The sequence below is a fragment of the Camelus bactrianus genome, chromosome 3 (genome assembly GCF_048773025.1).
Source record: "Camelus bactrianus isolate YW-2024 breed Bactrian camel chromosome 3, ASM4877302v1, whole genome shotgun sequence".
Classification (NCBI taxonomy): Eukaryota; Metazoa; Chordata; class Mammalia; order Artiodactyla; family Camelidae; genus Camelus; species Camelus bactrianus.
In genome coordinates, this window is record NC_133541.1 from 38,901,080 (window position 1) to 38,919,543 (window position 18,464).

Sequence of the window (18,464 nt, forward strand, 5' to 3'; positions counted from 1 at the left end):
CTGCCAGTTAGAAAACGTCTAAGTTCCCCACCCATAATGCTATTGCATAATCCATGCCATTTAGAAATTAAATAATTTAAGAAAATTGATTTTAATTCCAAATGATGTCCCCAAATATTGCAGTAGTTTCCCAGGCTCTGCCTTTTGCTCAGGACATGATAAACATCCTGAGAAGCTGCATTTGGGCCCTGGAACCAGAATGGGCTTCATAGACTTACAACATACCCAATAGCACAAGACTCCGAGCTCAGAAATGCTCCACACTAGGTTTAATGCTCTGCTGTGCAGTCTTCAAATTCTTAATAATTCTATCTTTGAACTTGTGTTTTGCAAGTGAAGTTTGTTGGCACAATGAAGCCACACAGCAACAGAGGAGACATGCACAATATATGTGTCTGCTCCTTACTGCTGTTCCAGTTGCACATACTATTCATGACACCCACAGGCACAGAATTTCTGTGGATTCACAAGGGGTGGGGGGACAGCTCTATAGACTCCAAGCAAGTGCAAGGCAGCATATTGATTGCATCTATGGCCGAGTAACCAGCAAGGCCATCGCAGCCCCCAGAGGCCATGTTATCTGCTTGAACCAGAATTTGTCTCCAAAACAGAAAGAAAAAAAAAAAAAAGGCAGTGGTGTTCTAACAAATAAGAATCACCAAGGAACCTTATCACACCCTTTCTTACCTATGTTAATCCCTTGTATTAGCCAAGTGAGAATGATGACATGAAAGGGAAATATAGTAACTCATTTTTTGCTTTTTGCTTTCCTTTTTAGTCATTCCTTAGCCATTGGAAAGCTGAAGGTAGACCATGTTGGTAGAATGTATGTATATGAAAAAGTGAAATAGTTGTGCAGCCATCACCCCTATCTAGTTCTAAGACATTTCTTTCACTCCAAAAGAACCCCTGTACCCAGAGGAGCAGTCATTTGAAACTCTTATCTGCATTTGCTCTCTAATTTCTTGAATTTTGGTGGTGGACTGGGCGGTAATTAGGTTTACTTATTTATTTTTAGAGGAGGTACTGGGGATTGAACCCAGGATGTTGTGTATGCTAAGCATACACTCTACCACTTGAGCTATACCCTACCCACCTCTAATTTCTGTTTGGAAATGAATAAAAGAATCTGGTGGGGTTTTTTTTTAATTAATTAATTAATTTTTTATTTTTCATTTAAAAATATGGAATACTTCACGAATTTGTGCGTCACCCTTGTGCAAGGGCCACGCTAATCTCTATATTATTCCAGTTTCAGTATATGTGCTGCCGAGGCGAGCACAAGAATCTGGGTTTTAATTACATATTTTTAAAAAAAGAAGTAAAATAAAAAAGTTGAGTTAGTTTTGTTCAGTGTTTCACTGTCTGGTAAGAAAAAAAAACATGCAAATACAGACCATGAAATATGAATTGTGTAATTTTGGTGATTCTGCATGCAAGTAAATGCTATTATATTTGCATTTAAAACTAACATTGCATCTACATAAATGAATGGTAAAATTCATGCCAATAATTTATTTTAATTTTTCTTTACTTAGAACAATAAAACACCGTGATGAGTCAGGAGAGACTGAAGAAAAGAAAATCTTTATATTTTGGCACATTGAAGGGCACTTATTTTTGCTTTTTGATCAAGGGGTCCCACCATTTCTTTTTGCACTGGGCCTCTCAAATTATGTAGTCTGTGTGGCCTGGAGCTGAGGCTCAAACAAGATGTGTATTGGGTAAAGATGGCAACAATGAGAAAAATGGGGAGATGGGGTGGGGTGGGTTGGCACCTAGGGGCCCCTCTTAACCTCACAGACTCTGCCTCAACTGCAGGAGGAATTCATCCTGACGCAAGAGGGTTAGAGAACACAATCAGGGGTGGGGAAGACTGGTAATAGTCAGAGAACAGTTTGATTTTGAGAGTAGTATTGTGTGTTCTTTCTTCCTGTGTCATCTTCTAAGATGATGACGTTGACGGGATATTGTGAGAAACTAACAGAACACTTCAGAGAAAAGTCTACAAGAGGACTGTTATGAGTGGCAGGAGGCATGGTCTAAGGCTTGAGCTCTAACACCACTGTCAACACAGGTGGAGCATGGGGCTGGTGGATCTTTTTCCTTCCCAGAGTGGGATGCTGCTTATGAGGTCTCCAGGGTGTGGATGAGAGGAATAACTTTAGTATGGAGGCAACAACAGAGTCCGAGATCAGCTCATTTAACTGGGAGCCCAAAGGTCAACAAAAGCTGAGGGATCCCAGCTATACAAACCTGGAGATGAACTCTAATAGGTACTGAGGAGGTTTTAAAACATGGTCCCAAATGCTTTGGCACTTTTCCTATTGAGAGGTATGGTTCATGTCCCCACCCCTGAATCTGGGCTCTGGATTGCTCAACCAATGGGATATGGCAGAGATGATGCTATAACAGTTTCCAGCCCCTGGCAGACTCCACTTCCTGTCTCTTTGAGATGCTGGCCCTTGGAACCTGTCAACTGAAATAAATGCGCGGCCTAAAAGTTGAGAGTTATGTTTTATTTGGCGAGAGAACTCGAGCCGGGATGACAGCCTCTCAGATCGCTCTGAGGGACTGCCCTGAAGAGGCAGGGGAGGAGCTAGGATATATAGGAGCTTTACAACACCAGGTAGCTGGAACAATAAAAGATTGTTATCTAAAGAAAACCAGGCATCTCAATTAAAGAATTTAGTGCTTTTCTATGTATGGGAGGAAGCAAACATTTGGGCTCATTGAATTCATTCCTTTGACAAGCATCTAGCCATCTAGGGCCAGTATCTTGCCCTTTATTATTCTGAGTTCCCCTCAGAGTGCACCATTGTGAGTGGCTGCAGAGGCTGGGCTGCAGGCTTGGCTTCTGGCGGGGCAGCGGCAGCCTGCAGCCGCTGATGACTTGATGGTTTCAGCATTCTTTGTTTACTGATATGGTTTGCAGTATTTTTCATTCACAAACCCATCCATTATGCTATAAGAAAGTTGAAGCAGCTTTTGGAGAGGCATACGTGGGAAGGAACCATGTCCCCCAGTTGTCATCCCTAGCTGAATCTCAGCATCAGTCAGCACCAACCAACCAGCCATGAGGATGAGCCATCTTGGAAGTGAATCTTTCAGCTTCTAGATGACCTGTTCTAGTTGGCACTGCATGGAGCAGAGATGAGCCTTTGTTGAACCCTACTCAAACTGCAGACTTGTGAGCCAAATAGAGGACTGTCGTTGCTTATAACCACTGAGTTTTGGCATGGTTTTTAATGACTCAGTAGATAACTGGTACATTCCTTGGGTTATACTGGGAGAAAGGTGGACATGATTTAGGACTGGGATTCTAACATTTTCACCTATGAGAGGTCTGTAGAGAATAGAGGTTAAGCATATAGACCCTGGAATTAGATTGTCTTGGTTAATATTCCCAGTTCCACTATCTACCAGTCGTGTGACTATAGGCAAGCCATTTATACCTTCTATACCTCAGTTTCTTCATCCATAAAATAGGACAATAATGACAATGATAACCCTACCACATTGTTGTCGAGGTTAAATGAGCACTTGAACAATATCTAGCACAAAGTAAGCTGTATACCATTATTTTCAGGAAAAAGGCATCTTCATCACCTTTTAAAATTATTCCTTACTGGTGATTTTACTCTCTGGAGTATCTGGGCTTGAGAAAATACTGTTTTACTTTTTACACATTTAGCACACTTCTCTCTTCAGATTTCACTATCAGTCTGCCTCTTTACATAATGTAATACAAGATAATGTTTTATTTTGTTTATGATTAGAAAAAAAATGAGGAAAAAAGTCAGCAGCGCAAAGGTTATAGGGCTGGAGCTCACGCTGAAAGCCCACCCAGTGGATCTGAAGCTGTCAGGTAAGCACATCATCTCATGCCTCCATTCTGTAACAGCTACTAATTTAGTATTACTTTGTTAATGATAAATGTTATAAATGAGCTCTGGATTATGGGAACACAGGTATTAGTTATGTTTTTCTTTGCACTTTTCTGTACTTAACATCTCTCAAAAAATAAAAAAAATACATATTTATTACTCAAAACCTGGAAAATACAGAATAGTAAAATAACTTACTCATAATTTGACCACCTGGAGGTTGCTTATCCATTTCTTAGTGAAGGGAAAATGGGTTAACCATCTAAGGGTTTTATGAAGATTAAAGAGGTGCCACCTGCAAGCAGAGGAAAGTACTGCACTTGAAAATAAATATCAGATCCTTCAGAATAAATCAGGAGCTATACAGGGGTACTTGACACAGATGCAGAAGGGTAAAATTTTAAGACAATCACAGTATTACAACACAATGGTAACAATTTATACAACACTTTTAATTCTATATGAACATGTTTCAGAACTTTGAAGTTCTAATTAGCAGAGCCATTTATTTCAGAAAATATCCACTCTCATAAAACAATTTTACTTTTCCTTTGGGTCTGTAAGTAGCAAAATGCTTTTTGCAAATTTGCTTCACCCAATTTATGAGTAATAAAGTTATGTCTACGGAAATTTCTGCAGGTTTGTCTACCTCCTCTGACCCAAGTGGACCTCTCGGGTGACCAAAATTATACTCCTGGTTCTTTCTAGATGGAAGCAAAGGCATGGAGTTTCCACCAGAAGGAAGGGGGTTTCGAATTGTGGTTTGGCCACGTAGCTTGAAGCAAAGGCAGCTGGAAGTTTTGCTTCTGCCACAGAAACCCCCAAAATGCAGAGGATGAGGAAAGAGGGTAATAGCTCAGTGGCAGAGTGCACGCTTAGCATGCAAGAGGGTCTTGGGTTCAATCCCCAGTATCTGCATTAAACAGACAAACAAACAAAAAACACAGAGGATGCCTGCCCTCCAGCCCCACTCAGTGCTAGCTCACAGCAACACTGTCCTGATAAGGGATCCTCTTGCCTGGCATTAAAAACTTCCATTCAGCACTCCATCTTGGGTCTCTGTTATTTTCCTCCATGACGAGGTGCCAGGATGCACGCTGCTGTACAGACTTTCGGCAAGTGAGAGAAGCAAGAAAATGGAAGGATCATGTAACTTTACCTCAGTGAGGTAGGAACTGAGTTTTTCAGCTAGAGTGATAGACGGGTTAGAAGGCTTCAAGAAAGAAGTAAGGGTTGGGGATCATTCTGAGAGAAACAGGAGAAGCTGACCTGAGAAAAGACATAGATCGAGAACTGAAATTGGAAACTTGTAAATTTGTAATAGGGTCACTCAGCATGTTTCTGGGATTTTTCTACTGGAGAGTCCCTATAGAAAATATAGAGAATCCTCTGAAAATAAAATCATTACAAAGGAATGGTTAAGAACCTGAGAGACTTGGGGAGTTTTAGAGCATTTAAAATACAGTCAAGATTTGGCTTTATTAGATAATCAGATCTAGCAATGTCAATTCATTAGCATTTCTAAGGGAAAAAAATACTACAAAGAAGTCTCTCTTTACTCCAGGAATTCCCCTTAAGCTAGAAAGGTAGGAGGGAGGGGTAGGAGGGAGGCGTAGGCAGGAACTGAGAAGGCCTGAGGGAGGAGAGGATAACCTTCACAGACCTCCCAGGGCAACAGCACCCCAGGGCAGGATCATTCCCTGAGGGTGAGCTGGAAATTTCTGAGGGTATTTTTTTGATTGTTACAAAGATAGTATTTAACAAAAAGTTTCTTCTGTATAGCACAGGGAACTGTATTTAATATCTTGTAACTTCTCATAAAAAATATGAAAAGGAATATATGTATGTATATGTATGACTGAGACATTATGCTTTACACCAGAAATCGACACATTGTAAACTGACTATATTTCACTTTAAAAAACCAAAAAACAAAAAAAAAAAAAAAGAAAAAAACAACGAATACAGCATTTAGTAAAGATAGATTTAATCAATGTAACTTCCTTTAAAAGATAAACACTAAATATTTCTTCCTTGGCTTTAATGTACATTGAATTTTCTAAGAATGAAACTAATAAATAAACTGAAGGGAAAATGTACCTCTTTTTATGGAGAACTTTACCAAGAAACATTCAGAACTTTCTAAATAATACCAGTAGTAGTATGTCAGCTAATGTCATTTAAATCAATATAATACACTTGTTTTCCTCTGCACTTGTACCTTTTGCAGTCAATAATAATACATATGGGAACAGTTAAGAGATGAACTGAAGCATATTAAAAGTTTTAAGAGTTTGAGCAAAAATTGATAAGAACTAGGCAGCGTCCAATCTAGCAGATAGAAAGGAGCTCTGAGAAGCTGGACAATGTGAAAGACTTTTAGCAGCAGAAGGGTGTGGGAACCAGGAAATTATAAAAGGCAAAAAAGTTGTTTGTTGTTGCAAGGTTACTTTCCTTCTGTGGATGGCAGTGGTCTACGAGGCAGATTACCTAACTAGTGCTGATCAGGTGATTCCTGACTGACTGGTTTAAGATTCCACTTCTGGGAAAGCAGAAACCATAAGTAAGTCTTGGTTTGGCAAGGTAGGCCTTGGCATCAGTGATTCCATTTTGGGCCTGTTGTCTTATTTTTTATCAGTACAGATATATGACTATTTCTTTATGCATTCCATTGAAACTCTAACTAAGCATTTACACATTGAACCATGCTTCATTATAAATTACTTCCAGCTTATCAAAGGTGCAACACAAAATATTTATTATTTTTAAAAGTGAGGAAAAAGATTAAGAAGAATACAGCACCCCAGAAAATACCCTGATTATGGTCGCCTTTCTGTTTCATACAGTTTTTCTATAAAACCTCAGGACCCCAACCCCAAGATGGATTCAGGATCTAAGGCATTAGCCTGCTGTGACTCCCCTTCGCCAGGCAAAGCAATAAAGCTGTTCTTTCCTAATTCTTCAAAAAAAAAAAAAAAAAAGGAGGGTGTAGGTATGTAGAGCTGAGACCCACTGCCCAAGTGTAAGATCTTTTCACTTTGGGATCAATAGACCCTTTCAGAACATCATGAAAGCCAGGAGACTTCATTTAAGTCTACATATAAACATAAACATTTACACAGGCACCCTATGCTTTAATATATGCAAATAGAGTCTTTCTTAAGGGGAATTTGGAGGGCGTGTACATAGTTTAATAAATAAGCTAGACTTGTTAGGGTATAAACAGAAAACAATTTTATTCCTTTGCAGTCTTGTGTATTTAAACCCTCTCTCCAGAATGATTCTTGCTTGTCTTAGGACAAAATCTTGGGCATGTTCCAGAGTATTTTTACTGTCAATTTCAGATAATAAAAAGGCTAGTGCAGTCTAATGATCTATATTTCAAGCTCTCACCTATTCAAGTTCTATCCTTCCTCAAGCTCTAATCTTTTCAGGTTTTAAACCTTTGATGGGGGGAGGAGTATAGTTAGTTTCTTCACTACCTTCTACTTCTCTATCCCCGATGTCAAGGTTGCACTGCCTCTTGTTTTTTTGAGAGGGGTGTTGGGGAGAAGAAACAGGGACAAGGTGCAGGAAGCTCTCATAGTTCTAATCTGGTGTTGTTGCCCTCTGGATTGGACAGATTCCAAATGCTGATTCTCTCCCACAGAATGCTTTTCTAGATACTTGGTAAATCCTTCCCACTTTGAGACACGTTAAAAACCTTATTTGTAGGCTCCAGCTGGCTCCTCTAGCTGGCCATGTGCCATCCTCCCTTGACCCCTGGTTTTGACAAGGATTCTCTCCTTGACCACACTCTAGCCAGGCACCTCTGAACTCTCTCTAAAGTAGGCCTCAACCTTGTCCTATAAAGACTTGAACAAATACATAGTTTCTAAGAGCTCAAGGCCATATCTCTAGGATGAGCCTCGCCCCCTTAAAGTGCCTCCCTAGAAAACTCAGTGCTGCCAAAGAACTAACTGTTCCAGCCAACACCTGAAGATAGAGCCCTGTCTCCCAGTTTCTGCGGAAGGGTAGACATCTAACTGATAAGGGCCAGTTAACAAATACAGATGGGTTTCACAGGAACCAACCCACCCTTCCAGTTCTTTATAATTTTTCACTTCCCTAACTCCACTGAGCCCCTTGCTCTCCCCTCTCCCTATTCCCTCATTCTCCCTTTAAAATGCCCAGTCAATGCACCTTTGTACAAACTCAAAGCTGAGTTCAGTTCACACTGGACTCTTTTCCCTATTGCATTAGGATAGTACTGATTAAAATCTGTCCTTACAACTTTAGTGTCCAATTTTGCTTTTCTTCGGTAGTTTCAGGGATTTCCAGTGACCCATCTCTCTGCTGAAGTCACCACACTCTTCCAGGCGGTCATCTTGGGTCATTCTTTGCACATGGCACAAAGTGTGCCAAGCAGATTACAAATTCTCGCCCCTCTTGGGTGGGAATGTTAGCATAGTAATGAAGCAAAGGTAACTCTCAGACACCTACAGGTCTCCTCTGCTCAGGCACATTCCCGTGGTCAAGTCAGAGCTGGCTGGTTCAGAGCAGTTGACCATGGCATAGCTCTTAAAGCACAGCTGCAAAATATCTATGTCAAATACCAGGTGCTTTGGAAACAAGCACAGGGGTAAGGTAAGGATCCTTTAGCTCTCATGGGCTAGTATCGATGACAATACAGCAGTGTTAATTATATTTATCATGTTGTACATTACATTCCTAGGACTTACTTATCTTATAACTAGAAGTTTTTACCTTTTGACTACCTTCATCCAATTCCCCCTCCCCCTACCTCTCCCACCTCCCACCCCTGGTAACCACAAATCTGATCTCTTTTTCTATGAGTCTGTTTGTTTTTGAAATACAACCCCTGGTACACAACATAGTGATTCTATATTTCTATACATTTCAAAATGATCACCATGGCCCTTCCAACATGTAAGGACACAGTGAACCAGGAAGCAGGCTCTCACCAGACCCTGAATCTGCTGGTGACTTGATCTTGGACTTCTCAGTCTCTAGGACTTAAGAAATATATTTCTGTTGTTTATAAGCCACCCAGTCCATGGTATTTTGTTATAATGACCCAAACAAACTAAGACCGGGATTTCAGTTTTTTAATAATTTGTTGAAAATTTCCTTATGGCCTAATATTTGATGATTTTCAGTGATGTTCAAAATATGCTTGAAAGTATGTGTAATACTGCCTTTTTGGGTACAAAGTTATATATAAAGACGCATATACATATAATCTATTATATATAATCATATACATATAATCTATATATATATAATCTATATATATAGACCACATAATCAGGTATCATGATACTAGATTATATTAGTATACAATGTATATTTTATGTAATATATGTTACATATACATTATGTATAATATGTAAAAAAAATCACTACGGTAAACCTAGTTACCATCTATTAACATACATAGACATTACATAGTTACTGACTATACTTTCCACACTGTACTTTTCCTACCCACGACTTATTTTGTAACTGGAAGTTTGTATCTCTTAATTTCCCTCACCTATTTCTGTCCTCTCCTCAACCTTGCCTACAATCAAATTTTGACTTTTATAAATATAGATGGGGCCATGGGTATCTTATTCCTTCTTGCATCCTCAGCATTTAGCCCTGTGCCTAGGTCAGAGTAGGCTTTATATGACTTTTTTTTTAAATGAATGAATGAATATGCCATTGGCAAATTTTCTGCATGCAAGTTAAAGCAAAGAACAATAAAGAAAATTTTAAATAAGGTTATCTTTCTGTTTGTTTTCTTTCTCTCTTACCAATTTTATTTTCTTATTCCAATTCTTCTTTTCTCTCACTCTTTGAGTCACTAACTTTTTTGCCTCAAAGCGATTGCCCTCCTTCACCTATTTATTTTACTTCTAGAAGTTTGGCTGAATTCATTCTTTGCAGTAGAAAAGAATGCTAACTGTAGGGAGACTTCCAGAGTCTTTCTCAGATTCCCTTTTCATTCTGATGAAGTGAAAAGAGCTTCTGCCCTGGATGATAGAGGAAAATTGGATAGAATAAATTGCTTCCTTTTCAATTTATTTTCCACAAAAGAAATCCTGCTTTAAAGGGAAACTTATTTATAGATAGAATAAGTGACTGTGATTCTTCTTTGGGCCAGCCACAGTGTTGACACAAAAAGAGAGGAAAACACCAGAACTGTTACATTTACCCTATTGGTTGTTTCAGATGGTCAGTTCCTTTACCAGAAACTGAAGCTCTTCCACAATTGACTTTGGCTATCATGGATGAAAGAAAACATTGCATAGTATCAGTCAGCCTAAGGACAAACACCCTGAATTCATAGCTACTCCTTAGACTGAAAGTGACATAAAAGTAGCACAAACTAGTAAAGTAATATAGGAAATTTATTTGCTTGCCTTACTGTGAAGTCCAGAGATGGTCACTGCTTTAGGAAGGACTCAATCCAAGGACTAAAGGATGTTATGGCTCTCATTATGACTGCCTTGAGAGCTCCGTGGTTGTCAGGATGGAAATTCCAGAGTTTTTCCACTGGAAATTCCAAATTTACACTCTCTCTGGGTTCTAGTAACCCCGATAGAAAGAGAGTGCTTTTCTGACAGCATCTGTAGAAATGTCTCAGAGAAGATTTTGATGGATCTAGCTTGAGTCAGGTGCTCCAAATCAACACTGGGACCATTGAGATAGTATTCCAATTAGTCAGCTCAAGGCCCCAGATCCACACTTGGAACTGAGGGGTGGGGAGGGGCATGGCTAATGAGGTGGGGCTCACAGAGTGGGTTCCTTCAAGAAACTGACATTCTGTTTTCAAGTGAAACAAGTACTGGTCAGGCCCCTCTCCGAATATTTTTTTTAAAGGTCTCCATTTGAAACATCTTTCAAGTTTGATAACTTTAAAATTGTCAATTCCTCAAACTACTCTCATATACATTCCAATATTTACTAAATTCCTATCAGAAATCATCTCTTTATTTCCAATCAAAATCACTCATGCTCTAATTTATAAGCACATTTACTTTTGTTGGAATCTTGATAGAGATGTCAAACAGCTGTGACAAACTTTGCTTTAAAGACTTTATGGCTTGGAAAGAGAATTAGAAAGAAAAAGCAAGAAGAAAAATGGATAAAAAGACACAAATAAAATAGATGTAGAGTCAACTCCAACAGTGAAGAAGCATAGCTATGACTGAGACAATCAGTAGCCTTAGTTATCACTGGAGTCAGTGCTGGAAATGACTGAAATTAACACTGGGATTTTAGGGCTTATTATGGAAACTTAGCTGAGTTTTATTTCTTGCCCACTTGAATTTATGTTATGAAATTCATACTCACTACATGTCCCAAATTGATTCTGCAATTTCCATCTTCCATCTAATTTGTTTCTCTGCCTTGATCTCCTAACTCAGGGAATGCCACCAGCATCAACACAGGTGACCAAATTAGAAACCAGTTTTTTCTTGCCTTATTTTCACAAACATTTAAACATAACATTCTCTGTATCCACTCTTGAATCTGTTCATATCTTTCCCTGTCCATTCACCTATTCACTCACTCAGTTCCTCATGAAATCTAGAGTCCAGTGAGTGAGGCATATATCAAACAAATAGCCATAAAAATAACTGTTTAATTTATAATTACGATCACTGCTATAAGGGAGAATATGGAGGAACTAGGGGATCAGGGAAGACTGCCTAAGGAAGTGACATTTAGGCCGAAATTTTAAAGCTTGTAAGAACTGGTGGCAGAAAGTAGGAGATAAACGTGTTCCTGCCAAAAGGAACTGTTTGTGTGATGATCCTTCACACAACCACGAGGAGTTAAAAGAATCATGGAGAATTACGGTGTACAGGTGAAACTGAAAGATGGCCAGGGCAGTTTCAGGGCATCATCTTTCACCTGGATTACTGCAATAGCATTTTAGCTTTTGTCTTCCTGGAGTTTCATTTTCCTAATCTCTTCTCCAGAGGATCACAAGGAGGCTCTTTGTAAAGTATAAATCCAAACATGTCTCTTTCTTGCTTAAGATAAAGACTCTCCAAAGCCTTCAGTATAAAAGCCTAATCTCCCTAGGTCAAGGCCCATGGGATGTGGTCTCTGTGTTGTTCTCCGGCCCTCCCTCTTGGTTCTCAGCAGTCTGTGTGGTGGCAGTTGCTTCTTTTGCATATTTGGAAATGCCTTGCTCTAGCTTATTTTCATCCTCGCACCTCTGGCCGTGATGCAGCCTCTAACTGGAAGGCCCTCCCCTCCTGGAATTCTGTTCAACTCATCAGACTCAGGTTTTTAAAAGCCTTTTTCTTGGAAAGCTACCTCACAGCCCTCTGTGCATGCCTCCAACAAAGCACTTGGCACAAAGTCTTGAAATCCACTCACCTGACAAATATTGAGTGGTAACTATTGTTAGGCACTGTTCTAGGCACTGGAGGATACAGCAGTGAACAAAATAGTTATTATGTCAATTTTATCCCGCAGGATGTAAGAATCTAGAGGACAGATTGTGTCTCAGTCATTTCTGTATCCCCAACAGATAGCATAGCAACAGTACCTAGTACAGTTAAATCAGAATTGAATTGAGCTAGTATTTAAGACCAGGTCTGCCTAATTCCAAAGCCCATGATCTTTCCACTACTATGTGTAATCTAGATAAATCTGAGTCTATTAAAGTAAAAATAGTAATACTATTAAAGAAAAATGGCAGCATATATCACATCTAACTAGGACCTGGTTCATCATAAGTACCCAATATATAATGTTATTTTGCCAAATCTTCCTTTTAAACTACCATTCTCGGCTCAATAGGTCACCCACTGTCATATTACCATAATTTTTCTATCACTTTCCTTTCTTTCCTCTCCAAACACACTTGCTAAATTCAGAAACATTCATTGCTATACAGTTTATAGTAGGAGAAATTAGATATACTCTAAATGTTCTTCCATAAGGCACTGGTTAAATAAGAAATTCTTTCAATGGATTATTATACAAGTCTTAAAAATAAGTTAGCACCAAATGTACTGACTAAGAAGGATGTCCACATATTACTAAGTTGAAAAAAGAAATTGCAGAACAGTATGTATAGACCAATTTTTAAAAAATATATGTGTATGACACATGTATACAGAGGAGAACATCTGCAAGGATCACAGCAAACTTCACGAAAGTTTTAACTCTGGAGGTGTAGTAAGGTTTTACTTCTAATTTACAGGCTTTTGTATTGTTTGATTTTGTAACAAACTTGTATTATTTTCATAATTAAAATAGGAAGAAAAAAGTGAAAATACAAAGATACCCTAATAACATAAACTATTACTATTTTAATTCCTATGAATTTTAAGAAAAGCCAGTGGTTAGTGTGAACACAGCTTCTAGTCTTAGTGAAGTTGAAGTGATCTATGATTACTCTAATTCTGAAAATTAAAGGCTTAATAATAGGTATCAAAAGGAGAAATCTTTAGTTTTATTTCCATATCTGATATACTTTGATTGGCTTTTGATCATGACATTTAACCTCCAGTCTGTAACCCTATATGCTCATTAGGCAATTAGACTCAGTATTACAAGAGGCATTGATGCACTGAAGTAGAATGATTTGGGGGGACTGCCACTCAGTTGCACTAGGAAGCTGTTGATTCACTGAAGTTTCTAAAGTACATGATGGATTTCCTATCATAAAATGGGTATTCAGAACCCAAAGTGGAGAGTGCTCCCCAAAAATGAACTTAGAAATCTAAGAGGATAATACTAAGGAAGTTCCATCACAGAGACTATTCCTAAGCAGTGTCCCACATATTTATTGTACCTAGAGTCAGGAGGTAGCAAAAGTAGCCCAGCTCTTGACTCAAGTTTCTCTCATCTCACCCAGTCATTAACAAGGTGCAGGGGGTGGTGGCAATTACATCTCTAGGGTTCCTTGTATTCCATTTCCAACGATGACAGGGGAAACAATATGTTGAAATAGATCACAATTTTTTAAAAAACACTGCAAAACGTTTTCTTCACTTTATCTACTACAATTTACATACATATATTCCTACTGTAGCTTTAAAATTATAGATGTCACAAGAAGAGGCTGTGTTTTAAATGTCACATATTGGAGAGAACATTTAAAAATTTTGTTGATAGTTGTGCTCATGCTAATGGTGTTCCTCCATACCTCCTAGTAAAGAGGGAGAAACACAGATGAGGAAGTGCCAGTTAGGGAAACTGGGCCCCCTATAACTGGAGCCAGGAGGAATATTTGTCAACCCACACATCGACTTTGATTACGAAGTAAGTGGTCAATTCTCCAGAAATGAGTTCTACACATAATTGAAAAAATCATCAAAAGGAGAAAATGCTTGGTAAATTTAAATTTATAATCATGGGTTAAATTGAGTGGAGCTTAAGAGGATCAGAAACCTTTTCTAGTGGAAGGCAGGTTAGAAAAGTAGCTCAAAATAGTAACCATTTTTATTATGTTAAAGAGATCATTTGAAAATGAATATACATATATATATGTAAGGCTGAAACATTATGCTGTACACCAGAAATTGACAACATTGTAAACTGACTATACTTCAATATAGAGAGAGATCATACAGACTAGTATAAAATGTTTTAAATTATTAAGTCAAATGTTATGTTAATCCTTACATAAACAGAAGGAAGAATTTTTAAACTACAGGAAATTTTGAACATACGGAATAAAAAGTGGATATAAAGCTGTATATACACTATGATACAAAGATACAACATGCAAATAACAAATACTTAAAAGGAATATTTGAAAATTTAAGAGCCATTATTTCTGGGTGGTAGGTTATAGTTAATTTTCATTGTTTATATACTCCTGAGTCTGTCAAGCTTTCTTGTACAACTTACATACTTAAAAAATTGGAATTAATGAACACCAAATTCATCAATCAAATGTACCCTTAAATGTCATCATGATTAAAGATGATACAGATCTTTTGAAAGTTAAAATTATACTCTATCATTTTCATTTGTTACATAACTTGAAAAAAACCTTTTATTTCTTGTAGAGCAGAGTTGTTTCTGAAACATTTCTCTTCAAAATGTTTTTATTTTCATTAACCAGCCCTTCATTCATCCAGGAAATATTTATGGGGTGCCTAATCTGTGCCCAGCATCGTGCCAGGTGCTGGGGACACAGCAGTGAACAAAAGGGGAAGGGATTTCCACTTCTGAAACCCACTGAGGAGAGGGACCCTTGAAATGAATCAACACAAAGTTGTGAAACTTGTCAGGAAGAAAGAGAAGCATGCAAATATTTTTGATTACACCAAGGACAGTCTGTGTGAGTTTGATTTTCTTGGAGTGATATATTTGAGCCTCAACTTGGTCTGTCTGTGCACTTGGTCCACCGGAGTGCAACAGCAGCACCACAACTGTTAGTAAATAGAGAATATAAGAGGACCTCTGTACCTTGGCAGTGACCTCAGAGGCTGGTCAGGCTGAGCTGGTGCACAGGAACAGCAGCTGAGTGGGTTTTGGATGCTTCATTCACCCATCCATGCAGTCATATTCATTGAGGACCTTCTATGGGCCGAGCACTGATTTAGGGGCAGGAGATGAATATAACACTGTCCCCAGCCAGGGTCTTACCATCTAGAAAGGAGGACACAAAGGAGAACAAACAATGATAAAAGTGAGTGTAAATCCAAGTGAGAGTCCAGAGAACAACGTTCCAAGCTTTATCTGATTGTTGTTTACCTGAGTGCCATTTGAACAGGATCTCTAGGGATAAGAAATAAGAATTTTCAAAGTAGAGAGTGGAGAGGAGAAGGGCAATTAATAAAAGGGAATCATATCTGCAAAGAGTATTCAGGAACAAAGGAAATTCTGAAAACTTTGAGTAGTATGTGGCTAACACAAAGACTAAAGGTGGAGAAGTCATGCATTTAACAAGTATTTATACTGTGGCTGAAAACGTATTGGTTGCTATGAATAAATATGAGTAAGACATAGTTGCTGCTTTCAGGGATCTTTGAGCTCCACAGTAGAGACAGGTAAGAAAATAGGCAACTACAATCTAGTATAATAACTATAGGGGAATGATAAGGAAAGTCCTGGACACCTTTCCAGGATCAAGGTTGAGGTAGAAATGGGTAGATAATCACAGAGGTAAGCACAGAGTTGCACAATGGGAACACAGAAAAGGAACACTGGATACACACAGTTTGGAAAGATTCAAGATTTCCTATATATATGTTTTATTTTGCTCCCGAACTGTTACAGATTTGGGGGCAATTAAGTTTTAAACATTAAATTATTATAAAATAGTATATTCAAATAGTACAGTAGTGGATAAGATAAAAAAAATCCTGATTTGATGAATATAAGTTATTCTTTAATTACTTCTATATAAATATACACACTGAAAAAAATAGATGCTGATAGCATTGTTTTGCCACATACTTTTATCTCTTAACATATTGAACATCTTTGCATGTCAGTATATATTGGCCAACCTTATTCTTAATAGCTGTATAGTATTCTACTATATGGATGTCCTTAATTTTTAAATCAGTACTCAGTTGGTAGACATTTAGGTTTTCTGGTTTTCACCATTACAAATAAGCTGGAAAAGAAGACCTTCATTTATACATCATTGTATACTTGGGTTAACATTATTTTGGAGCAAGTTACTTAATCTCTTTGTGACTAACGTTTATAAAATCATTGAAAGAATTCTCAAACTTACTTAAAATTCCTTACATAGGGCTTGGCTAAAAAAGTTCTCTCAAACTACTATAATGCTATGATCATTAGTAAATTAAAATAATCTACTGTGTGAGAAATTCTTTGGATTTCACAAAATGAATAAAATAATGGAACACGTCACTGGTTGGAGACAGGTTCTTATATTTTTTAATTAGCTTTTTCTTAATGATTAGAAAAGTATCATAGGCCTTTAACAGGTATAAAGAATAAAATTAAGATCTGCTATTATTCTGCCACCTAGAAGTAAGCATTGTTAACATTTTGGCATCTAGTCAGACTTTATCCTTTGCAATATACTTTTTTTTGATGACAAAAAATGGACAGTTTTGTAACCTACCTCTTAAATTTCTTAATGGTAAGCTGTGAACATCTTTTCATGTGACTGTTTTTTTCACACAGAAATATAACATTTTTAATGGCTTCATACTCTATGCATGTACCATAATCGACTTACTCATTGTCTTTATAGTCATTTAGGTTGTTTCCAATTTTTTGTAATTATATGCAATTTATCAATGAATATTTTTATAAATTGTTGGACACCTTTCCTATTATTTTACTCTACAAATTCTATTATTTTACTATACAATTTCTAAATTGTAGAATAGCAGTTGATATGGTTAATGCAAATGTCTATTCTTTCTACCTTCATCTAGGTTTTATTTCTTAAATCTTTGCCAATCTGCTAGGTGAAAGGTAGTATGTCACTGTTAGTTTTATCTTCATTTTTTCTGATTTCTAGTGAGGTAGAGCATCTTTTCATTTAATTACTGACATATACATGACTAGTTTGTTCATGTCCTTTGAGTTTCTAAAAGAGCTGGTATGGTTATATTTTTCTTAATGATTTGTAAGAGCTCTTGATGTATTTATTATGTAAATTAAACATTATTAGATATTAAGGATAGCAGCCAAGGGTATATAATTAACTATTAACCTTTTTGTCTTGCATGTTACAATTGTTTCTCTATCTCACTATTTGGTTTTCAACTTTATTGTATCTTTTACTATATGAATGGCACAATATATGTGTTCAAGTTATCAGTATTTTCCTTTGTTCCTTGAATTGACTTTATGTTTAGAAATAGAAGCAGAAGCAGGTCCTGTCCCAATACAAAAGCTACTTCTGTGGAAGCAATGTGTGGTGTGGGAGAAAGAATGTGAATTAAGACCCAGGCCGACTTGAGTTAAAGTCTGGTACAGCCAACTTATGGTACCCAAATTCCAGGTTGTCTAACCTGAACCAGTTTCCTCATTTGCAAAATGAGAAAAATAACGCCCACTTCAGAGATTTATTTAAAGTGCTTGGCACAGACAAGGCATCCGGCAAGTGTTAATTCTATTCTCCTTGCACTCAGCAAGGCATTGTTAACTGCCAAGTGTCCATCTCCCCTACCAAGACTAAAAGATTGGGAGGTGTAATTTTTGGCGACTTTACATTCAAATATTTTTTCAGGGAGCTTTTAGAAGCAGTTCATTAAACTACAAACCCTATAATGCACATAAAAGAACCATAAAGTTCCAGGGTATGAAGCCTTTGTGGCTTGGAGGAAGGCGAAGAGCCAACTACTTTCTATTTTCTGGATTTTCCCTCATTAACACACCCTCCCTCAACGTACTCCCCAAACAAATATGGTTACTCTTCTTCCCGTTGGAAGGCTAATTTCACATGTTTCCAAGTGAGCCTTCAGTTAGAAGGCGAAAAGGTATCGCAATTAGAAAACGGTGACGCGCACAACATTCATCACACAAAACCGTATGAACTGTGTGGGATAGAGACACTGCTGAAATATTCTTCCCTACTGTAGGTTTAACAGAGAAAAACGCTAATTAGCACGATTATGTCCA

General features: G+C 37.7%; 1 non-coding gene across 1 annotated transcript; it reads right to left on the reverse strand.

Annotated features, from left to right (window-relative positions):
• Window positions 1-1,178: 1,178 nt before the first annotated feature.
• Window positions 1,179-1,282, reverse strand: LOC123611679 (U6 spliceosomal RNA). The gene has a single exon (XR_006718782.1). It is a non-coding gene; the product is annotated as a U6 spliceosomal RNA (small nuclear RNA).
• Between the last annotated feature and the right edge of the window lie 17,182 nt (window positions 1,283-18,464).